This window comes from Lissotriton vulgaris, unplaced genomic scaffold, assembly GCF_964263255.1.
Source record: "Lissotriton vulgaris unplaced genomic scaffold, aLisVul1.2 SCAFFOLD_235, whole genome shotgun sequence".
NCBI lineage: Eukaryota > Metazoa > Chordata > Amphibia > Caudata > Salamandridae > Lissotriton > Lissotriton vulgaris.
The window spans coordinates 1466924-1493572 of record NW_028253230.1 but is presented as its reverse complement, the minus strand read 5'-3'; positions in this window follow the sequence as shown (position 1 = coordinate 1493572).

The following is a 26649-nucleotide window of genomic DNA, read 5'->3' as shown; positions in this document are numbered from 1 at the left end:
TCAAATCCTGGGTTGGCGAAGTCATAGCAAGTTTGTTTTCATTGCAACTCCATATTGAAAGATTATGTGAAATACTTCTTGGGGGTGAATGCATTGTTGAGCTACTGGAAGCGCAACTCCAGTGACTGTGACTATTCTTTCTTCTCCTTAGCTGGTGAAAGCAGAGTCCATGGTTCTCCTTTTGAATTGCTATGAGTATTCAAATGTACAAATCCCTTGGAAGGTTCACCATTTTGACCCGCCCACCTTAGTAGTATGTAAAGGTCTTCTTGCCTTTTGCGAGGATGATGGACAGCTTAACAAATGGCCCCCCCAGCATATTTCCCAATGATTTTGGCGAGGCATTGTTAATGCCAAGGAATATGAGGACATCTCCTCCAAAGAAAGAAGGACTTGTTTCATATAGTTAAGAAGAGAGACCCTTCTTTGGTGGAGATTTTTCTCTTTGTAGTCTCATTGTCTTCTCTATGGTAGGATTTCGTTTATCACATATTTCTGGATAAAGACGCACCAGGAACAATCACTTTTCCAAATTGCACACAAGGTCACTGATGACATTTCTTTGTGCTCCATTACTCAGTTTGGGTGAAAAATTCATTTTGGATATTTATCAAGGAGGTAGCACTTAGTCAATAACCAGTGGAAAGTACTCCACTTTGGTAGATATTTAGTGCAAAACTGTGGAGTCCTGTTGAATTCAGTCACAGGTATGGTTTCTTTGTGGCCCAGTCACTCACACATCTATTGACACACCCACACAGACACTTAGATACTCACTCACACACCTACTCGGACACTGATATTTCCACTCACAGACATACTCAGACACTCTCACATGCACTCAAAGACCTACCCAGACACTCATGCACCCACTCACAGATGCACTCAGACACACCCACACCCACTCACAAACTTACTTAGTCACTCATGTAACCGCTCACAGAACCACTCATACACTCTCACAGCCACTCACAGACCCATTCAGACACTCATGCACCCTCTCAGAGACCCATTGAGAGACTTGTACACCCACTCACAGACCCACTCCAGCACTCATGCACTCACTCACAGACTGACTCCCATACTCATAGAGGCACTCGCAAACCCACTCTCACATGCACTCACAGACCCTCATGCACCCACTCAGACACCCACTAAGACTCATGCACCCACTCACAGACCCACTCAGATACTCATGCACCCATTAACACACCCAGTGAGACACTTATGCAGCCACTCCTAGACCCACTCCCACTCCCACTGACAGACCCACTAAGACATTCCCAAACCCACTCACAGACCCATTAAGAAACACGAGCACTCACTCACTCACACACTCACACACTCTCTCAAAGGTTACAGGTTACAGTTAGGAAACACAATTTTAAAAAAAAATCCTTAGAAATTAATTTACAAAAACCAAAGGTTACAGGGATGTTATAGTTAGGAAATAACATTAAATAAACTGTGGAAATTTACACAAAAAAACAAAGATTTCAGGGACATTATGGCTAGGAAACAGATTTTTTTTTTAAACCTGAGAAATTCAGTTACAGGAATGTCATAGTTAGACCCAAATGTCACTCGTACAAAACCACAGAAATTCGGCTGTTACAGTTACCTGAGCTAACTATAACTTATGCCCCTACAATACACTGCATATGACCTTCACATATTACATCATTCATGACATGGTCAGTGACATCACCAAAGTGCACAAAAGGTAAATGGTGACATTTCCTCGTGCTTCATTATGCAGCCGTATTGTAGAATACATACTGGACATTTATCCAAGGAGATAGCACTTAGTATTTAACTAGTAGAAAGAACTGCACTTGGATAGATATGTTGTGCAAAACTGTGTACTCTTGCCATATCAAAGGGCAGGTATGGTTCCATCGCAACTGAGCCACTCACACAGCTACTGAGACACCCACAAAAACACTTAGACACACACTCATACACTCAAACACCCACTGGTAGACCCACTCAGACACTCACTTAGACACTCATGCACCAGTTAACTGACCCATACAGCCACTCACAGACTCATTAAGATACCCATGCACATACTCACAGACCACTACCGTCACTCACACAACCACTCACAGACCCACTCAGAGACTCACACACCCACTCACAGACCCACTCAGATACTCACACACCCACTTACACATCCAGCAAGACACCTATGCAGCCACTCCCAAGCCCACAAAGACACTCACACAGCCATTGAGACACTCACGCACAAACTCACACACCAACTGAGACACTAAGGCACTCACTCACTCACGAGAATTATAGGTTACAGTTAGGAAATTAAAAAATCCTTAGAACTTCACTTAAACAAACAAAGGTTACAGGGATATTATGGTTAGGAAACAACATAAAAATTAAACCTTAGAAATTAACTGAAAAAATAAAGGTTACAGGGGTGGTATAGTTAGGAAAAATATATTTTTTTAAACGTAGAAATTCGCTGAAAAAAAAAGTTACAGGGATGTTATACTCATGCTCGTACAAAACTAGTAACATTCAGCAGTTACACCCTGTAATGCACTGGTTATAACCTCACATTTTACATCACTCATGTCATGGTCATTGACATCACTGATGTCAACCTTTTGATTTTTTTCAGTGCATATATATATATATATATATATGCACCAAACAATTCCCACCACTTCCGGCTCCTGGCGAAGAAGGAACTCAGACTACCACAGCGATTCAGGCAAGATAAGTGTTTATTTGCGTTTCCCACGCAGCCTGCAACGACGCGTTTCGGGCTTCAGGAGCCCTTGATCACATTCAGCAAAAATTACGTCACTTGTACTTTTTATACATTTTTTACACCAAAGTGCACACCCCCTCGTTTGCGTGGACTGCAAGTCACGTGATGAATAGGTATGGAAGAAAGACTACCGAGTAGCTGTAAGTCTTTTGGAGTCATAATAAAAGTAATAACTGCTTAAATGCATTGATAAAATCTTTTACAGGATTAAATGTTTGATTTAAACCAAAGGCAAGTTTGTACACAATAATCAATTTATTTGAACAATATCTAACAGGATAAATCCTCATTTCATATATTTACACTATTGTATATATATGAAAGCTCCAAGGTACCCACAGGTAAGGAATGCACTCATCCAGCAGCCCTTATTCAAGCGGGTAAAAGACATCACTGCATCCCAGTCTGCAGCTTCTCATGTCTCGATTAAAAGCCTGACGCGTTTCTGAGCCTACGCTCGTCTTCAGAGGCTCGACTTGAGTTGACGCTTTGACACTCCCACTCGCACTGCTTTGTGGGACTTATAGTCCGTGTCTCTTCCCTGTATGGGTGCGTGCTCTGCCATTTCACAGCCCTGGATGGGCCCCGGGATGCAGATGTCCATAGATCCCTCGGCTGCTGCTTCACAGTAGGCTCGGCGACTTCCGGCCCATGACCCCCTGTGGTTTTTGAGCGGGGGGGTGCACACCTTCGCGGCTGGGCTGCCGCGTGTAAATGAAAGCTCCAAGGTACCCACAGGTAAGGAATGCACTCATCCAACAGCCCTTATTCAAGCGGGTAAAAGACATCACTGCATCCCAGTCTGCAGCTTCTCATGTCTCGATTAAAAGCCTGACGCGTTTCTGAGCCTACGCTCGCTTCAGAGGCTCGACTTGAGTTGACGCTTTGACACTCCCACTCGCACTGCTTTGTGGGACTTATAGTCCGTGTCTCTTCCCTGTATGGGTGCGTGCTCTGCCATTTCACAGCCCTGGATGGGCCCCGGGATGCAGATGTCCATAGATCCCTCGGCTGCTGCTTCACAGTAGGCTCGGCGACTTCCGGCCCATGACCCCCTGTGGTTTTTGAGCGGGGGGGTGCACACCTTCGCGGCTGGGCTGCTGCGTGTAAATGAAAGCTCCAAGGTACCCACAGGTAAGGAATGCACTCATCCAGCAGCCCTTATTCAAGCGGGTAAAAGACATCACTGCATCCCAGTCTGCAGCTTCTCATGTCTCGATTAAAAGCCTGACGCGTTTCTGAGCCTACGCTCGTCTTCAGAGGCTCGACTTGAGTTGACGCTTTGACACTCCCACTCGCACTGCTTTGTGGGACTTATAGTCCGTGTCTCTTCCCTGTATGGGTGCGTGCTCTGCCATTTCACAGCCCTGGATGGGCCCCGGGATGCAGATGTCCATAGATCCCTCGGCTGCTGCTTCACAGTAGGCTCGGCGACTTCCGGCCCATGACCCCCTGTGGTTTTTGAGCGGGGGGGTGCACACCTTCGCGGCTGGGCTGCCGCGTGTAAATGAAAGCTCCAAGGTACCCACAGGTAAGGAATGCACTCATCCAGCAGCCCTTATTCAAGCGGGTAAAAGACATATTGTATATATATATATATATAGAGAAGAAATGGCAGTAAGGCTCAAACGCGAGGAGGAAATTATAAAGAAGAGGAAGGCATACAAGTTCCAGCGTGACCGGCTGGACTACGAAAATGGCCAAATCTTCACGTTTGCCAAACGATATGACAAAATCAAGCAGCGCCATGGTAAAGAACTTTCCAACACTGCCGCCACCACTAAGGCTGACAAGAACGCAACTTCAACAACACGACAAGATGAAGTATCTTCTGTTTCTGGTGAGAGTTCACAGTATGAGAGTGAGTCTGAAACGGAAATCAGGCGTCAACAAATGTCGGGGTTTTGCAAATTTACCCCAGGGGAAGAAATGGAGATGGTAACTCAAGACCGAAAACTTACCCTCCGCTCTGGGACTCAATCGGCCGGCGCCAGCGCAAAAATAGGAAACGCGCAGAAAGGCGGGCCTGCAACAAACGCCGCAAATGCAACTGGCAAACCGCGAAAACAGCGCGCGAAAAAGCAGTGGAACAAACCACCGGTAGCCCAACAATAGTAGCTACCCTTGAACCTCCACATGTAAACTCGCAGGCGGTTATCAACCTTTCAGATGTGAACCTTTCACCTGAGGAAATTTCTATACTCTCGTTGGGATTATCGTATAGTCCTAAAGCCAATTTTGACTATGCAACCACAAAAATTGATGTTTTTAAGTTTGTCCGGAAGCTGAAGTTACGAAAACACTTCGCATCCCGGACTAGCTCCAGTGGGAATCTTCCAAATATCAGTGAGGTAACTGTACCTACCACCAATCTAACTGGTAGTGAGGCTGATACTACCGTGTTGGGTGCAGCATTAACGCAAGAACTTTTGGAACTGCATCAAGTTGAATTTGGTACCAATACCGAGAGTCAAGAGGCACTGGGGGGCGAACCATTGCCAATATCTTGTGCAACTAATTTCAAATTAAAATCGAAATTTTGCCCTCTGATGCTTAAGGATAATATAGATATCTTCCATGATCGTGTTGTTTCACAACTCAAGGAACTACAAATCAGAACTGCAAACCAAACCAAACGATATGACCACAGAGACAAGGAATACCATATGTTAATCAAAAAATTGAAAGCCAACAAGAACCTGGTGATTAGACAATCAGACAAAGGGGGTAACGTGGTCCTTTGGCCACGTAAAATGTACCTAGAGGAAGCCCACAAACAACTCAACGACAAGGAGTGTTATCGTCGTATCTCCATGCAAGAGGCATCTAATTCGAGGAACGATATTTACCTCAAATTATCCGCTTGGAGAAGCAAGGGCCTCATCACAATGGATGAATACAAGTTCCTGAAAAAAGACCATCCGGTGACCCCGGTGATATATTTCATCCCTAAGGTGCACAAAAGCATACATAAACCCCCTGGTAGGCCCATAATATCTGCTTGCAACAGTCTACTGGAGAATATGAGCAGGTATATTGACTTCTTCCTCCAGGAACATGTGAAGGGCCTACCGTCTTTTCTTCTTGATACCAGTGACTTGTTGAGTAAGATTCAAGACTTTATTTGGAGCCCCAATTATATCCTTGTATCAATGGATGTAACCTCGCTGTATACCAGCATATTTCACATTGATGGTTTGAGGGCTGTGCAGCATTTCTTGGAAAAACGTAATCAGGGTTTTCATGATCACTCTAAAATGTTGCTAGATATGATCAATATTTGTCTTGAGAACAACATCTTTCTTTTTGCTAATCAGCTGTTTATCCAGACCAGGGGAGTGGCAATGGGGGCCTGCTTCTCTCCCAGCTACGCCTGTCTCCACATGGGATACTGGGAGGAGCAGGTCCTGAGGAAGCAATATGCCACCGTCATGAACACCAAAGTTAAACTTTGGTTAAGGTACATAGATGACCTGGTCTTCATATGGGATGGATCTGAGTCAGAGGTAACTTTGTTTATAGAGGAATTGAATAACAACAACCTGAACATACAATTCACTAATACTGTGAGCAAAGAATCCATTGTTTTCCTAGATGTGGAACTATATGTTTGTGACAAAAAATTGCATACTAGACTATTCCGCAAACCAACGGCAGGAAACACATTGCTACATGCTGGAAGTCATCACCCAGCACACCTGATACGCAGCATCCCTTATGGGGAGATGCTGCGTATCAGACGAATTTGTAGCAGTGAGGATGAATGCCGACTGGCACAATTAGCATGCAAGGCCAGATTTGTTGAGCGGGGCTATAAAACAGATACGATAGATAAAGCCACTATTAGAGCTAATAGAATGGATAGAATTGCACTCCTGGGGTCAGGAAAGGTGCAAACTGATTCTGTAACTGACAACACCAACAGTGAGACCAGACTGATTATGGCTTACAATAAACAACATAAATGTATCCATAAAATAATCAAGGATAACTGGTCTTTAGTCTCCTGTGATCCTGTAATAGGACCACTTATCAGCAGAAATCCTAGCATCACCTATCGTAAAGCCCACTCCATGAAAGATAGTCTAGTATCAAGCAGTCCTGAAGTGGTCTCTGGCACATGGCTAAGTGACAGTAAAGGCTTTAAAAGATGCTCAAGCTGCAAAGCTTGTAAGCATGGCATCAGTAAGACTGAGGTATCCACTCCTCTCTCACCCTTTCCAATAAAAATCCAACAACAATTAAATTGCAAGTCAGAATTTGTTGTATATGTCTTGGAGTGCCCATGCGGCTTAAGATATGTTGGCAGTACTAGGCCACAAGTACATAAGCGCATACTTCAACATCTGCGAGCGATTACTCACGCAGATCAGGCTTACCCAGTAGCCAGGCACTTCGAGAGTAACCATGGAAAGGATGCGTCTTTACTGAAATATTTTGCGATAGACTGTGTTCCTCCCCAAAGGAGAGGCGGTGATAGAGAGTCACTTTTAAGAAAACTGGAGACTCGCTATATAATCCTTTTAGATTCTAAGGTACCGTCTGGTCTTAACACAGGGGAGGATTGCCACACCTATCTATGATTCTGTTCTTTAATATGCAAGACCTGTTAAATGTGCCATCTATGATAATGTTAGTTGAGTTGTTCAAGAAAAGTAACTGCATCTCCAGTTATTGCATTCTTATTAGAAACTGTGGATTTTCCATTCTGCACTGATACACTTTATTCCCTTTTTCCCTCCATGACCTACTGAAAATATTTTTCAATGTTGATTTTTAATTGATTATGATGCACTTGGTAGCACTTTTTATGCCATCACCTATTTTGCACTTTAAGCCAATTTTGCACAATACCGAGTATATATCTCAGGCTATGGGACTTGCCCACTGGGGCATCATTGCACTTTAGGTTTGATCCGTGATAATGTATATAAGGATCAAATGTGTAGATATATGAATTAATATTTTAGTTATATTTTATATGTATATAACTATTTATGAGCTTTTAACTTTTATATCACATTTTAAAAGTTTATATTACCTGTGCCTGAGTGTGTAATTGTATTTAGACATGTATTTTTTTGTACTCCAATAATGTGCAGAGTTTTACAGTGTATCCAATAATAACGCGAGATTATGCTGTTTTTTATTGTGTAACATATATAATATATAGGCATTTATGCCGTAATTATTAGTTGTGGAAAGTTTAGAAACATTGATAGTATTTTTTCTGTTTCTAACCCATGTGATGGCACATTGCACTTTAAAAGGGTGATCAGCCCTCGTGACGTTGTCATGTGATCAAGGCTATCTCTAGCCGAAACGCGTCATGGCAGACTGGTGCGGGCTAAAATACTAAAATAAAAAATATTGCACCAAACTACGGGTCTTGCTGGTTCCTGTGTCTTCAGATCGGCTGAATGCTGTGAGTTGTCTAAGGAGCGCCACGTACCTCATATATATATATATATATATATATATATATATATATATATATATATATATATATATATATATATATATATATATATATATATATATATATATATATATATATATATTATTTAATTGAATATTTGCACTAGCAATTATTTGACTACATGAATGTTGGCACATGCACTTTAGGAGAGTAAACAGATGTTTACCTAATGCACTTGAACTTTACTACAATGAATCTCTATCACCATAATAGTATATAGATAATGAACTCTACAGGCACTGATTTCATGCATAAGCACTTTACCTCAGAGTTAACAATGGACTTGTGCAATATTATTGTGTTAAACATTGGAGATGTAGTCAAGTATGATTAATTGGAATACAAAAGTTAAACGCTGATAGGAATTTGACATGGGTAACATGAACATAAAAGTAACACAAACAATTTAAATAAAACGTACACAATGTTTAAAAAAAATAGAAATAATAGAGAATAAAAATTTGTAAAAGTAAAAGAGACAAATTATAACCCGTGTTTTAACATATTTGCTTTGTGGTATGTTTCTATGTCAATTGTTTGTGAAACCATGTGATCTGTTGTTTTATAAAACATGGAAAGTAATGGCGTCTAGTGTGTGATCAAGGCAGTAGTCACTGCCGAAATGCTTTACCGCTAGAAATAAAAATCTGCAATGAGATATATCCTAGCTTGCTGTGTGGATGTCAAGTTACTGTTCACAAAATGGAATTGGTGTTTATATGAAATCCACCAGCTGCCAAGTGCGGCTACAATGACACGCCCTCGTTCTGGTGCTTTAAGGAGTTTGGTAGGATAATTAGTTAATATAGTGCATTCTCTGAAGCCCCCCTCCCCCCGAGCGGCCAGTAAGTCAAATCTATGCTGGAAGTGAGGAGCATGGCAAACCGCTATCAGAGCGTCAAAAGATGCCTGCAAGCAGGTAAGCGGATCAGCTTACTCATTGGAATCACTTTACATATTGGGGGGAGGTGCAGGAAATAATAGTACCAGTTGGGTTCAGTTCACACGGGATAAGTTTGTTGTATAAGTTGAACTAAGGGGATACTCTTTCAAAAAATGACAGAGAATTGGCTCAAAGAGAGGAGGCATCAGATGCAATGTTTGATGACAATGCAGCGAGTGGATACAATTATACGCAGACAGCGAGCAGCGAACAATGCACCACCTGAAATAGATCTCCAGTCCAAAATGCGTAAACTGGAGAAACTGAACAGAAGAAAGATCTCCAAATGGTTGGAGAGCAAATCACTTGAGAAATATCTGGAGGTGGGGAGAGTACCGCGAGGGTTGCACGTATTGAATCCCCGACCTTTGAGAACCCTGACATAGAAAGGCTGCAAGAATGGGCTATGAACAGTACAGTACCATCCCAGAATATGATGAGAATTTCGATTGTATATGTGAAACCAGACAGGGTACAATTATGATTAGTCTAACAGGAAATCAGTAAACTTGCCAAAGCTACTGCGTAATGTGAACAAATAAAAAAAAAATAGTATCACCTGGAATTCGCCCATGCCATGACAGCCTAGACGGATGTCCGGAGTACCGACGCACAGAGCGGTGCTCCGTTTCTACCTGCGCTGTAGCCAGGAGAGGTGGGGCGTGTATTCCCCGTAAATTGGGCGAATTCCAGGTGATACTATTTCATTTTTTTTTTTTTTTATTTGTTCACATTACGCAGTAGCATTATTAATAAGGTCCTGATGAAGCAGGAGGAGATCTTTAGACTCCATGCCCACCGCAGAAACATGTCGACCTAGAATCCATCTGAGTAGTTATTTGTGTAACACTACTTTTCACTGTTTTTACCTTTGGGTGTGGATAGGATACTATTAAAATATTTTTTCCACTTCCACGACCCAATCTTAACCTATCAATTTTTACACTTAGCACGGTTACTTCACCACATTGTTACACTGCTAGTCAGTTTTACCCCCTGATGCCATTCAATTGAGCTACTACATCTGAGTTCTCTTCCACTAGATTAGGCCACAGTTTACCTAATCCATAGTGGATGAACATCGCTTCCTTCGGGTGAAGGATCCCAAATGATGTGGGGCGGTACAGGATGGTTATCTGATGGGAATCATTGATTGTCACCACGTATCATTCTTTATGGACTTCGTGACTGTACCCTTTAGTTAACACAGTTTTTCAGATAGTCTCTTGTTCAAGACCCATTGTTATCTCTATAATTAGTTTGTAAACCATAAGGGACGATAACAATGTTCGGTCAATAAATATTCCCCTCTGACCCTCTCTGTGTTTTTAGGCTAATAAAGGGCCATTCGGTGCAAAAAAATGAAATTTTTATTTTTTATTTTTGCGGGGGGAGCGCCCGGTACGCGCACTGGGGAGCGTACCGGGGAGCGTACCGGGGAGCATATCATAGGGAAAAAAGAATGACAGTTTTTAAAAAATGTAGCTGTTTTTAAAAAAAATATATTTTTGTTGTTTTTTTTTTTTCATTTATTTAAGTACCTATATGTAGGTATCAATGTAGAGACTTAGGGGCAGATTTACAAGCCACTTGCATCACATTTGCGTCAGTTTTGCCATGTTAAACTTGACGCAAAGGTGGCGCAAGGGGCTTGTAAATCTGCTCCTTTAATTGTTGTTTTTTTTTTTTGATTTAAGTACCTACATCTAGGTTCAAATGTAGAGACTTAGGGGCAGATTTACAAGCCCCTTGCGCCACTTTTGCGTCACCTTTCCTATGTTAAAAGTGACGCAAAGGTGGCGCAAGGGGCTTGTAAATCTGTGCCTTAAATTTAATGTACACCTTCTCCTCTGTAGATATTTTGCATGAGTTTACAGAAGTTAATGTGGTATATGGAATCCATACCATAGTCTGTCAAGAAAGCAGAAACAGATACTTTAAGCACTTCCAGAGAAGGCCTAGTGGTTGATGGGTAGTGTATCCTGCTCTCTTATGATGAAAAAGAGATGTATATTACACATTGTAGATAATATAGTGGGAGAAAGGAAGTAACTATGAGTCAACTTACTATGTAACACAAAAAAGTTGCACAGTATACTATAAGTCTCACTTTATATTATAATCATTTTGGTACTACTTCATGAATTACATATTAAAATGAATAATGTCTCAAACAATTTAAAATTATTAAATATAAATGTATTCTTCTGATTCTTTTTCAAAATGTAATAAAACTTCTAACATAATATTGTCCGGAATTTCCTCAGAATCATTAGTACATGATTCTATTTGTTCCAAAGATTCTAGTAACTGTTGGTCGAAAGAGTCATCCATGAAATTAAATTCATCTTTTTGTTCTTCTGGATTTTCCACCTATACTTCAAAAGAAATAACAGTTGATTGTTTTTCTCCTTCCATTTTCTTTCTGAAAATTGCATAAAAAATAACTATATCAGTAGAGTTAGGGTACTGTTGGGTTTAAGTTCAGAAAGGTACTTCTGAGTTTTTAACAGTGAAGTAATTTTTGGGCAGTGTATGGTTTGAGGCAGGAAGTAGAACTATTTAAAAGTGCATGTGATGAAGCCTAAGTAAATTTATAATTATACCAGAGAAGCCTAACTCAATCCATAATTATAACAGAGAAGTTTATCTCAATCTCTAACTCTTACAGAGGGACAGTATATAACTATCAGAAAACGTTTTGCCAAAGTAACTTAAAGTGCACAACATAGTTCCCCTTCAAAAATATTAACTTACCTTTTTCAAAGGAGTTGAAGTTTTCTGTGAAAAATCTTTTCTAATGTACCTCAGGTAGTATTAGTCAAAATGGCTGTGTTTCCCTCTCATTTTTCATATATATTGATGTACATAACCAATCAAATTTCAGCACATACAAGTCAAAAATGTAAGTAACATTTTAATTGGTTGAAAATTCTAACACTTACATATGTGTTTTTGTCTTGTAATTTACCTCAGGATATTTAGACAGGGCTACAACCTAAATGGCTCAATGGAATACCATCACATTTGGGAAAATGGTAGGGACTGCTATCTAGTAGGGTCTTTTCTATATTTGGTGAAAGTCTGTCCAGTGGTTTTTAGGTAATTTTATTTCCCACATTTTTTGGGGGAGCGTTTACCGGTGCGCGCCCCGGTACGCGCTCCGGCAGCGCTACGGGAGTCCGCCATTTTGTATTTCGGTACAATTGAGACACAAGATGGAGGACAAACAACGTTGTGAATGGGTAAAAGGGGGCACGGAAGACACACCCTGACCCTCTAGGTTTTCTGAGGAGAGTTTAGGAGGTACATATATGCCCCAAAAATATTTTTTTAAAAATTTTTCGCAGGGGAGCGCCCGGTACGCGCACCGGGGAGCGTACCGGGGAGCGTACTTTAGTGAAAAATAGTGAAAAAAGTGAGAGAAAGATAATCATTTTGAGTGATCAGAGGTAGGGTAGCTCTGAAAAGAGCTTTTGGGTTCTGTGGCTGATTTAGGTACCTACAAGTAGGTTCCAATGCACAGTCTTAAATTCAGGAGGAATATTATATTCCCCTCATCTGAGAAGTGCACACCATCTCCTCTGTAGATATCTTGCATGTTGTAACGCAAGTTATTGTTGTATATTGAACCCATTCCATTGTCTCTCATGTAAGCAGAAACAGATTTATTCACATGTTTCCGTGCTTTCTCAAATTGTGGACAAAATTGGTTGGACCAGTTCCATTTCTGTCTTTGACATATATTGGAATATACCAAAGCAGTGTGTGGAAAAAGTGTCATCAATTGACCAAAGGTGTCCTTTAAAAGCATTTCCAGACCTACCCCAGTCAAAGTGCCCAAGTCATTTCCACCACAGTGCACTATTAAGAGGTCAGGGTTTGGCAGATGCAAAAAGGTTTTCACCAATGGTATCAATTGGTGACATCTCAATCCTCTCTGGCCAATCCAATTGATTTCCACATTTGGTAAATCAAGGTTGTGAAATTTTCTGCTAGCTGCATACCTTTGAGCCCAGTGAATGTAGCTATGTCCAATAATCAAGACAGAATACATGGCATGAGAAGGTTCTGGTACAGTCAGATGAAGTGTGGGAATGAAATGGCAGTTGGAACAGAAGGAGTTTACAAAAAAATAATTGTGGAGTTTCACTGCTCTTGAATCACAAGCAATGATTGGTGGATTCAGATAGTTGAAAACTAAAAGTTAGGGTGCATGGTTGTGTTTTGTGAAAGAAGCAATTTGAATGGTTAAGAAAAAGTCAATTAATGAAAGATTGCAGTGGATAAGCTGGTGTATTGAGAGGTCAAACATCCTTGCTGACTTCATTTGCAACATTGTAGAATAAACATTTGAACCTGAGAGTTCAGTAAGGAGGGAGTTGCTATGGTAACAGGTAGAAAGGTCTGCGGGGGGAAGGGTGTTGGTTTGAAAATAGTGAGGGAAGAGTTTTGATTGGTTGAAATGAGGCATAAGTGTGTAGAATTAGAGGTTTTCTGTGCCAGTCATGGTTGCAGTGTGTTGAGTGCATACCTTTTGCTCTGCTAAAGAAAAATTGGTGTGTGTGTCTGACACTGTTCTCAATATCCCAAAGCATTTGTAAAGGTAAGTAATGATTCATTTAATTTAGATAGAGACTTGTATGCTCTATGGAGAAGATTTGGAAGCAGATTGTGTTTTTTTAATGTTGCTTTGTGTCATGTTTTTTGATAATGCTTGGTTAAAACATTTTACTGCATAGAGGAATTGTATTTTGTGAAATAGTGAAGTTTCAGTTGTGAAATTGAATGCTTGTACATAGGACCTGTGCTGTGTTTCTGAAATGTTATTTAAAAAACGATTTTGGGGTAAATGAATGCCTTTTATATTTTTGAGAAGGAATTATTAGTGTTTGCCTCATTAAATAAATATATTTGAACCTTTTACAATGATGTCACCTGCATTACCTCAGATTAGGATGCAGATTGAGCTTCTTTCTGGTTGGTTTGTGTCATGTTTTTGGATAATGCTTGGTAAATAGGTTTTGCAGCATAGGGGAATTGCATTATGTAAAATTGAGAAGTTTCTCTAGTGACATGGAATGCTTGTACATAGGACCTGTGCTGTGTTTCTAAAATGTTATTTAAAAAACGATTTTGGGGTAAATGAATGCCTTTTATATTTTTGAGAAGGAATTATTAGTGTTTGCCTCATTAAACAAATATATTTGAACCTTTTACAATGATGTCACCTGCATTACCTCAGATTAGGATGCAGATTGAGCTTCTTTCTGGGTGGTTTGTGTCATGTTTTTGGATAATGCTTGGTAAATAGGTTTTGCAGCATAGGGGAATTGCTTTATGTAAAATTGAGAAGTTTCTCTAGTGACATGGAATGCTTGTACATAGGACCTGTGCTGTGTTTCTGAAATGTTATTTAAAAAACGATTTTGGGGTAAATTAATGCCTTTTATATTTTTGAGAAGGAATTATTAGTGTTTGCCTCATTAAATAAATATATTTGAACCTTTTAAAATGATGTCACCTGCATTACCTCAGATTAGGATGCAGATTGAGCTTCATTCTGGTTGGTTTGTGTCATGTTTTTGGATAATGGTTGGTAAATAGGTTTTGCAGCTTTGGGGAATTGCACTATGTAAAATTGAGAAGTTTCTCTAGTGACATGGAATGCTTGTACATAGGACCTGTGCTGTGTTTCAAAAATGTTATTTAAAAAACGATTTTGGGGTAAATGAATGTCTTTTATATTTTTGAGAAGGAATTATTAGTGTTTGCCTCATTAAATAAATATATTTGAACCTTTTACAATGATGTCACCTGCATTACCTCAAATTAGTCCTCTTCCCCTCTCTTTCCTTGTTTTGCTCCCTTACTCATTTTCCTTTCCTTACTCATTGTATTCCACTTCACTCACTCCTTCCCTTAGTCCCTCTGTGTACTTACTTCCTCACTCCTTTTCACTCAATCCTTCTATATTATCGTCCCTCCCTTCATCCCTTCATTCTGTGACCCCCCTTCACTCATTCTAAGTCATCTTCCATTCCTCTTTATTGTAAATGGATCCTCAATCAGACTCCTTTCCCTCTCACTCATTCCCCTTTTACTTACTCTTCTTTCTTGATGTAGTTTTGATAACTCACATTCTTTTAGTCTCTTACTTACCTTCACTTCATTTCTCTCATCTTGTCTTCCTCTCTGTCACTGAATTTATCTGCCTTACTCTTAGTAATTTGCTCTTCTTCTATTTCTTTTTCCCTCTTTTTGTCCTTCTACATTACTTTATTTCCCTTTCTGTATCCTTCACTCTTGCTTTATTTCTTAGTACACTTTTATGATTTTTAACCTCTTCACCTGTCTCTTTTATTTTAATATATATATTTTACTAATTATAACTTTTTTTTTCTTCTCTCTTTCACAGATACAAAGTGTAGAAAAAATATGTAATTAACTTTACATTATTTATATGGTAAGTGTGACTAAAAAATGTAGTTTGTCATCATCCTTTGCTTTAACCTCACTACTTTTCTCTCACCCTACCTCACCCCTGTTTCCTTACTCTGCATCCCTCACTTATTCTTATCCTCCATGTTTACTTCTCTTTTCCTTACTTTCCTACCACATTCAAATTCTTTCAGTCCTCCTGCTCACCCACACTCCCTCACTTTCCTTTCTTTTCTGGTTCGCTCAGTCCCTTTCTGTCACTCTTTCCTTTTCTCTCTCTGTCCTTTGTCTCTGTCACTCCCCATGTCTTTCCTTTTCTCAGTTACTTCCTCTAACACCTTTTCTCTGTCTTTCTATCTATTACACAGTCCCTTTGTGTTCCTCCCTCTAGCTCTCTTTCTCTTTACACCACTCTGTCTGTCCCCTTTCTTTATGCTCACTTCTTCGTTATTTTTTTTTATTTTATTTTTTGGGTGCGCTAACGGGACGCCCCCGGTACGCGTACCGGGTGCGCCAAAATACTGCGCTCTCTGGTGCGCTCACCGGTACGCGCACCGGGAGCGCTCCAGGGCAAAAAAAAAAATTACAAAAAAATGAAGATACATAAAAAAAATAGTATTACATAAATATATAATATAGAACTCATTTTAAAAAATATTACATTACATAGGTATAGAAATTTGTTATTAAAAAACCTAAGAAATTCACTGAAAAAAACATAGGTTTCAGACCAGTTATAGTTAGGAATTAGCATTTAAAAAACCTATGAAATTCACTGAAAAAACCATAGGTTTCAGACCAGTTATAGTTAGGAATTAGCATTTAAAAAACCTATGAAATTCACTGAAAAAACCATAGGTTTCACACCAGTTATAGTTAGGAATTAGCATTTAAAAAACCTAGTAAATTCACTGAAAAAACCATAGGTTTCACACCAGTTATAGTTATCTGGAAATTTAATTGACAAAAAACCATTGAAATTCCCACGTTATAGTTAGTTGGACTCACTATAACTTGTGCGCCTGCAATGCACTGCTGATGACGTCACATATTACATCACTCATGACATGGTCAGTGACATCACTCATGACATCACTGATGACACCATCCTTGTGACAGAGTGACAGACCTCCTTTCAGTGTAATGTAACCCTTAAAACACATATTCAAAAATAGAAACTAACATTTAAAAAAAAATGGAGATACCCATACCAGTTACAACAACCAATTCAGTAATTCCACCATCTATATACACATCCACTTATTCACCAACAGTTCTATATAGTCACTCATACATATACTCACTCATCATATGTAGTGATACACCTATACATCCTATTACACACCGACAGTCATCCAAAAGTTGCTCACACACATACTCACACATGCAAATAAACTATTGAACATCCATTTATTTGCATTTACTGCTGTACACACACTACCACCTTACTTCTAAGGAAACTTACACATACTTACTCTCTTAAACAATCACTTATAGAACCACATACTTATTTAAACAGGAACTCTTACAATCTCTCACTCTCACATATACTCACTTATATACATCAATACTCACATATACTAGATTAAAACATATGTCGTTACTGATAAAGACACTAGTGAGACAGTCATTCACTCACTAACACACACATATACACACTCATCCACCCATACAGTCCTGCACATATGCTGTCTTCAAAACACATACAAACAGTGAGTCAGTCATTGATGCATCTATGTGCTAAGTAATACCCCCACCAAACCATACGGACACTCATACTGATACTAAAAAATACATCTAATAGCCCATATACACACACATGTAGCTACTCACCAACCCATGCAGCCACTTATACACAAAGTGAAACACTGATACATATATTTAAATATTTAAACATTACTCTCTAATATATGTATTCACTAAGATACACTTAATAAGCCAGTTAACCAATCAATTTGTTTTTTTAAACATCCATTTACACACTTATTTAACCATTTATTCTTCCATCGACCTTTACAAATACATATATAAAACATATTGATTTTTCAGAAAGACACACATTCACTGGCTGGTGTCATCAGTGATGTCATGAGTGATGTCACTGACCATGTCATGAGTGATGTAATATGTGACGTCATCAGCAGTGCATTGCAGGCGCGCAAGTTATAGTGAGTCCAACTAACTATAACGTGGGAATTTCAATGGTTTTATGTCAGTAAAATTTCCAGCTAACTATAACTGGTGTGAAACTTATGGTTTTTTCAGTGAATTTACTAGGTTTTTTAAATGCTAATTCCTAACTATAACTGGTGTGAAACCTATGGTTTTTTTCAGTGAATATATATATATATATATATATATATATATGTATATATTATATGTGATCAAGGACACTCTGATGTCCGAAACTCATCATATGGCTTTGTGAGAATACAAAAAAAGACCTGATTTTTCCACGCAACTCTGTAGTCCATGACTCTCTCTTCACAGGCTGGAAGTGAAGAGAGCCAGTAATTTGCTATTACGGCAATTACTGCAAGCTAAGCCCATTGTGGGCGGAGTCATTCAATAAAATAGAGTTATTTATCAGGCGAGCCTTCCGTGTTTCTGTGCAAACTCATGATGAAGAGGTGTTTGCCTCAAAACACGTCGAGTATCATTGCCAATGTGGGCAGAGGGGAAGCATGCTCCAATGAGGCTAACAAGGACCATGAACGTGGTGGGAGCATTGTTAAGTGCATATCCTGAGCGCAAGGGAGTTTGGATAACATTTTGGAACGCGGCTGCCTGAGCTGCGGTAACAGGAAGTGCACCACTTCAAATGGAAGGGCTGGGGAAGGCAAGATTCCTTTCCGTGGCAGGATGTTCCCTTGCTCAAAATAGCGTGCAGCCCTAGAGGGCCAACCTAATATAGGACATTCCGAAGGTTTTAATGTACACATGTGCACGGATTAACACTAACACTCACCTGAACTGCAACTGCATTACGGCAATTACTGCAAGCCAAGCCCATCGTGGGCGGAGTAATTCAATAAAATAGAGTGATTAATCAGGTGAGCCTTCCGTGTTTCTGTGCAAACTCATGATGAAGAGGCGTTTGCCTCGAAACGCGTTGAGTATCATTGCCAATGTGGACAGAGGGGAAGCATGCTGCAATGAGGCTAACAAGGATCATGAACGTGGTGGGAGCATCATTAAGTTTATATCCTGATATATATATATCCTACAAAGAAGGTGCCTGCTATGAAAGAGCCCACCTCCAGGTGAAGGAGTTAATATCTTGTTGGCATTTAGCTATTTGCTTACTATCAAAGGCCATCGGGATGGAATTGAACAGGAAAGTATATTTGGGCAGGATAGACATTTTGACTAAGTGTGTCCTTCTAAAGATAGATAGAGGGAGGTGGTTCCATGTCTTAAGCTGTTTCCGGCATTCTTTATATACTCGCTCCAAATTTTGAGAGGCAATCTTACTAACGTCTTGGATGATTCTAATGCCTAAATAGCGCATGGAGGACACAGTCTCCCCAAGAGAACTAGTGGTATTCCAGGCCATGATTTCCGTTTTATCAGAGTTTATCTCTTATCCGAAAATCTTGCCGAACTCCTCTGCCCTCTTAATCACTGTGGGGAGAGCCAGTTCTAGATTGGATGTCAGAGCCTGCAAGCCTCTTTCAGTGTTGGCAGGAAAACATGGCGCCCGCATGCTGAGTGGCAGCGCGCACCTTCGCTAGTGCTCTCTACCCTTCTCCCCCCCTCATTCAATGATGCCGCAAACTTGGTGGCATGATAGTAAATTCATTAGAAATAATGATCTTTCTTAAACTTCGGACGATAATGCCCAGCTGCTACAAATATAATCAGTTAAAAAGCATGTTAACTCTGGGATGTGTAAAAGTATAGCACACTATTCTCTCCATTTCCCTATCTCTCTCTGTCTCTCTCTATATCTCTCTCTCCTCTCTCCTACTCAATCTATCTCTCTTTCTCTCCCCACTCTGTCTTGTACCTTTGATGGTACAAAATAAAAGTCTTGAGGGGTCTAAGGAAGGGAACTTTTTGAAAGCTAGAGAAGGAGGTGTGGGAGGCAAATCATTTCTCCTGTTAATGAATAAAGACTACGGGGCAGATGTATCAAGGTTTTTTTTTGTCACAAACGCTGCGAATCGCAAAATAGCAGCGTTTGCGACAAATAAAACGGAAATTGGTATGTATGAAAAAAATTGCTTCGCAAATTAAAAAATCGCAAATATTGCGATTTCTTAATTTGCGATAAGTGGATTTCTGAGAATTAATTAGCGATTCCTTATTTAGCATGTTTTTTGTTTTGCGAAAATCGCAAACAAGAAATCGCAGCATAAGAAATCGCAACTGGATGTATGAAAAAATCGCAATTTGCGAATTCCTGAAAATCGCAAAATAAGAATTCGCAATTAACACCAAGTACATTCAGGTGGTAACAATAAAAAAATTTAAAAAGGCACCCAGAATGCACAGAATTGCTTTCCAAAATGGCTGGACTATACCTGATAGCCAGGAGGCTGTGCATTCAAGCTCTTGCACAGAGGAGACAGGAGAGAATCTTCCGATTACGCATCACACTGTTTCAGCAGACTCAAGAGGACATTTATGACAAATACAAACTTCATCCACACACCATTATGGACCTCATTAATAAATTGAAAACATTTTTGGAGCATCTAACACGCAGAACTCAATTAATTCCAACTCATGTGCAGGTATTGTGCTTACTGCACCTTTTGGCTTCAGGGTCTTTTCAAAGCGTAAATGCAATGGGTGGTGGGGTGTCACAAAATGCCCTATCACGCTTTTTTCATGTGTTCCTGGATGCAATGCTGAACAGGCTTCAACATCACATCTACTTCTCAAACACCCAACAAGCCATACAAGAAACTAAGTTGGAATTCTATCAAATTGCACGCTTCCCACATGTGATTGGATGCATTGATGGAACTCATATTGCCATCACTCCACCAGCAGCCACAGAATATGTATTTCGTAATAGGAAAAGCTACCACTCTCTCAACATCCAGATTGTGTGCAATGCCAAATATATCATCAATGACATAGTGTCAAAGTACCCAGGCAGCACACATGATTCCTTTATCTTCAGACATAGCGGAATTCATAGACGTCAGAGTGCTGGACAGTTTGGAGAGGGATACCTGCAAGGTAAATCACACTCATGCAAACATCCATCCATCCATTTTTTGACAATGGAACATACGGTACTTTTTTTTCCATCCATGCAGGTGATAGTGCCTATTCAGTGCTTGACTTCATCCTAACGCCATACTTGAACCCTGCAACTCCAAGAGAAAGACGGTACAACAGGGCACACCGGTCAACACGTGGGGTCATTGAACGCACATTTGGCATTTTGAAAAGCCGTTTCAGATGCATACACAAAAGTGGAGGCGCTTTGCAGTACAGTCCTGAAACCTGTTGTAAAATTGTAACAAGCTGTGCAATGCTGCATAACATGGCCATGCGCAAAGGCACAGACATTGAAGTGAGTGAGTCTGACACATCTGATGATGATGACATACATCCACCTAGAAGGGCTGCAGCAGGAGTAGGAGCTGTGGCTGGCCGTCAGAGACGGTCTGTGATTATACGGAATTATTTTTAGGTAAGGCAAGCAAATCTACAGATTTACTTTTTATGCAAGTGTTGTTTTTATTCACAACACACAAACCATAGTGCAGTTTGCAAAATGTAAATTTGAAAAGAAAGTAAATGAAAAGAAACACAAATGTAACATGGAGCCATGTTCCACAATGCAGTAATGCTCAATGAATTGTACTTTAAACTGTCACTTCTTGCGCTGGCGGCTTGAAGCAGGATGTTCCTGTGGTTGTATGATTTCTTCATCATGTGCTGTGCCAGCACGCCTTCCACTTCTGCGCTGGGTCAAGTGAATAGTTGGTGTGGGGTTCCTACTGCTCCTACTGGAGGTCTCCTCACTGTCAGCTGAGGCAATGAGAGCGCTTGCGCCAGAGTTGGAGGTTTGCAACATTTCTACAGCAGAGGTCACTCTGTCCAAGCTGTTTGCCATTTTATGGGTGTATTCGCTCATTTCACGCTGCATGTTAATGCTGCGCCTGGTGAAGTTGCTTGTGACAGTACATAGCTAGTTGATTGCTTTTGTATAGCCTTGCATCCTGATATGTGCATGCTTTGCAGCCTTGTTGCGTGCATTCTCCGTACGTTCCAGGGTCAGACACAGTTTTTCAATTGATGCAGCCATGCCTTCTTGATTTCTGTTCAATCTTAAAATCTGACTATTGATTGATCTGAGGGCTTTATGTTGCAGGCACTGCACGTAAAGCATATCCTGCTCAAGACTAGCAAAAACTGAGCCTGCTTCCATTTGCCCACTGCTGCTCCTACATGTCTGCAACCTGTTTAACCGTGTACTCCTTTGACTTTGGGGTTGGTCTTGTGAGTCACGAGGGCACAGTGTGTCAGGCTCACTGTGTACTGTACCTCCATCTACATTCTCATCTTCTTTGAATGGTGGCCGAGGAGCTACATGCCTGCGCTTTCTGCGCACAATTTGAGTAAGGCAGTGGCATCAGTGCCCCCTCCTTCATTATAAGATGTGACATGGGGAGGTGATTCATCACCCTCAAGCTCTCTGGATTCCCTTGATTATTCTGTGGATGTAGAGTGAGACATATGAGTATGTTTTTGTATGTGCATTTTCTGACAAATAAAGTTTTTTTATTGAAACAATCACTATCACTATACTAAATGTTTACCATCATAATTAATTCTCAATTATTTCATGTGTTCCTATGATGCAAATGTCAAAATAATTATGATTGCACTACAAATCCCATGATGCATTGTGTCCTACATGTTCCACAGCCTCACTGGACTACTACATTCCTCACACTGAGAACTTGCACAGGACACACACACATGAATTTCAAACATTTAATACACTGCTTTGCATGTATCTTACCTTGTGCTGTTGGTGTAGGGTCAGAGCTATCAATGTTAGCCACTCCACTCACACTCTCTGGAAGCAGGGTTGTTTCAATTAGTTCCTCATGGGGTGTTGGTTGGTCTGATGTTGATGTACCACCACCAGTTTTATTTGCCTCCTTGATCCTTTCAGCAACCCTCTCTTTGGATCTTTGACGCATGTCATACCATCTTTGTTTAATTTCATCAATGGTTCGATTGGTAACTCCAACAGAATTTACTTTTTCCTGGATCAGCAACCAAATGTTTCTCTTCCTTGCTTCAGGAACTTTTAAGGATTTCTTTCCAAAAAGCAACTCATGGCTACACACCATTTCTTCTATGAGGATTTCTTGTTCCTTTTCTGTAAATGTTTGCTTCCTTTTCCTCTTGTCTCCAGACATTTCCTACTGTGTGTTCTGTGACTCCATTGCACTCCAAACAGGTCTCCTCTGCCTCCCAACAGTGTTCCAACTGCCACTGGGTGTGGCTCAGGCAAGCAGGTGCAGGCAATCACTCCAACTTCCTGGGTGTGATGTCATCAGCCTGTTCCAGCGTTTTTTGCGATTTCTTAATTTGCGAATTTCGCAAAATAAGAATTCGCAAAATATTCTCTTAATTTTTTGCGATTTTTAGGAAATCTCTAATTATTCGCAGAAATGTACATACATACCATTTTGCAATTCCATAATTGCGATTCGCTAAAAATCGCAATTAAGGACTCTCTAAACAGAAAGTTGATACATCTGACCCAATATTCCTGGGAAATACTTTTTTTAAATGTATTGGTTTGTTGACAAAACACGGCTGTGATCTAAAATTAAATGTGGCCATTTACTTATATCCTTATAGTGAAAATATACAATACAGTTTAAAAAAGTGAAACATGGATGTGGGTCAAAATATTTGGTTTATACAAGTGCAAACACAGGTAGTAAATATTTTAATAAGAGAGGGGAACATTCTACTATATACAACCTCTTTCTGAGCATTGTGGTGAAGCAGGCTTAAAACGTTTCCAGTTTGGGTTTTGCTCCGGTTTTAGCTTTTTCACTTTGCAATTAGAAGTAATGATTTTCTTCATGGTAGTCCCCTTCATCAATATGTTTGTGCAAAACAAACAAACCACATTGCTTTTAAACCTATATAGAACCCATATATGATTACACTCACAATTTAGCAATAATGTTAAATTATATTATTGCATTTTCACAACAATGCTTTCCACCTTCCTCTAAAGCTCTTTGATCGGACTCAACCACAGCTACAAACAGCTTTGCCTTCCCTTTGATTACAGGAGCGGCTCCTCCGCTATGGTGGAGGAGCGTCGCACCACTGCTGAAATGCAGCAGTCAAAAGAAAGCAAAATGACAATAAAACTACTTTATTGTTATCTTATTTCTACTTCCAGTCTGCTGAGTCTAGTGTGGGCGGGAACATGCTGCAGCATCACTCAGCTTGAGGAGGATGAGTGGTAGGCACTGAAAGTGCGCATGTTGGTTTGGCCGCCAGCGGTGGCTGGCCAAACTGACATGTGCACTTGGATATCTACAGGCTTTTCCTTGGAGATATCCCAGTGCTCAGGGGCAAAGGCTTTCAGACCCTGGACCAGGACCGTCTCTAGACTGGTGCCATCGCAACAGGTGTTGGCTGCTTGGGGGTGCAGTGTTTGCAACTTTATTATGCTTTTAAAGCCCCTGCTGCCGCATGCTTTTCCTCCTACAATTACAGGGCCTCACATAAATGCCAAGATAACTCCTGTGATTAATGTTCCAGAGATCAGAGTTTTGTGTAGTTGAGGTTTTTGACTTATGCGAAGGTAGCACAGAGGGTAATATGCCTACTGCATAGAACATGTATCAAGTATATTACAGAGTGCATTTAATGTAAATAGATCAGCAGGTTACTGCTTTTAAAAGAGCCATCCTTTTGTTACTTGCATTTTATAACTTATAGTCCTAATATATAATAGTGTGTTAGTTACTTTCATCATAGAACTGCATACACACTGCAAAGCACAGAACATTGATTAATGTTGCAAAAGGGTTAATTTGGGTAGAAATGGATTCTTAATTTCGGTAGAAATGGATTCTTATTATTAAAGAAACTCCCAACTATGCTATTTCTTCTTCGAGTCTGAGTTTGTGCTTCTACACACCAAGCACTCTTAAACTATACTGCCTACCAGTATGGATGACATGTGACTCCTACACTTTTAGTCCTTTGGCTTATGTAACATTTCCTATGCACTGATTTACACAAGTATGATTGATTGTCTGTGTGTGTGTGATGCAAAGTGCTCTGACATACTTTTCTGTTATGAGTAGCGCCATATGCAATGCATCTGAGAGAGAGTGGTTATGGAGATTTGGTCACCATTACAGGGTGCTAGTGAGAGAATCTGTGGTGGAGGTGGTCATTGTGGGAGGCAACTAACATTGTCGCACTGGGCGCCACCAGCGCTAGAGCCGGCCCTGCCCTAGACCCTGCTGGAGGGCAAAATCGTCCAGCTCTGCCCAGTCACAGCACTTCTCCTATGGTGGGAGTAATAGCCTGAGAGAAGTGCCGGGAATGCTGGGGTCTGGGAGCCTGTGCTCCTGGGTATTATAGTGCCGGACGGAAGCAGAGGAGCAGGAATGCATGACGTGGGAGCAGAAGATTGCAGCAGCTGGCAGGAAAGGTACGTTTATGTATATATATATTTTTTGCCCTCCACCTCGGATTTGACAGCAGCATGTTTGATTAGGTAATGTCAGTCCGGTGCAACTTTTTTCATTGCACAAACAAAATCTCATGTAAGCTCCTATTGATGGGACTTGGTGGTGATGACAGATCAGAGCTTGTAAACAGTTTCTCGCAGTTCTTCAGTAAATAGGCGTAGATTTATAATTCTTTTAATACGGAAAAAAAAGACACACCGTATGTAGAATGTTGTTGCTCAAAGCTTTGGAAGGTTCAAGTTCCCCTTGTTCAGAGTTTGCATGGTGAAGATATATGCTTTTTGGAAGGGGATGAACTGTAAACTTTTCTGTTCTGGCTGTGTAGCACTCAGGGCATACACGAGTGAGAACCAAGTAGGTTTGTACGCCAGACGAGCAGAAGCCGCAAGTGACGGATACTTGCCGTCTTGGATAACTCGATGCCCATGAAGCGTTAATTACCGCTTCAAGTGTTTTTCTCCTGAACCAGGAAAAGACACTCTTTCTTTACACCAGACCACAATTTGTGGTCTGTATTTGAACGAGGGCTGGACGCGCCTTAGCGTGTGCGGCCCCCCCCGCTCAAAACACACGGTCCTGACGAAAACCCCAAAATTTTTCATATGGTTGATACATGTAGACCTACTTTCAACTTACTCACATAGCACACTACGCTATTTTTAGATTTATCACACTTCTCTGGACACCAAAGCCTTCCTAAATAGGCACTGGTGCCACACAGTTTTTTAACAGGGTTCAAGCACTCAAGAATAAAGTCTTGGTGTGAGTAGTCTTGGCCCTTTTTAATACACGTATCACAATTACCTTTTGCACATATAAAAAAACAAGAAACCCGCTCCACTGTAACCAGGTGTCGTAGCACACCCTATGGGCACTCGGCCTATGGGGTGGGACCCCAATGATGAAGCATGTCACCAACCAGGTTGGTGAGTGAGGGGTCTTCCCTAAGGACAACTACTGTTTTTTTTTTTTTTTTTTTTTTTTTCCATTAGTGCCTGTTTATTTATTTTCAGCTTTTTTTCAGCTTGTGTCCTTCCTGTTTGGCCGCCTACCTCGCCGCCCTCCGTCTTCCCTCCCCGCTCCTCGCTTCCCGCCACCACCGCAGACCCCGCCCCTTTTTTCCTTCTGTTCCCTCCCCGCTCCCGCCTCCCAGCTGCTCCGCCCACCCGCGCACTTCGCCTTTAAATGGCGACCGTGCGAACGCGCAGCGGTCACACGCAGCGGGCGCGCCGATTGTGCGCCGAAGGCGCGCCAAAGGTAAGCCCGTCTGCGCCCGTCCGCG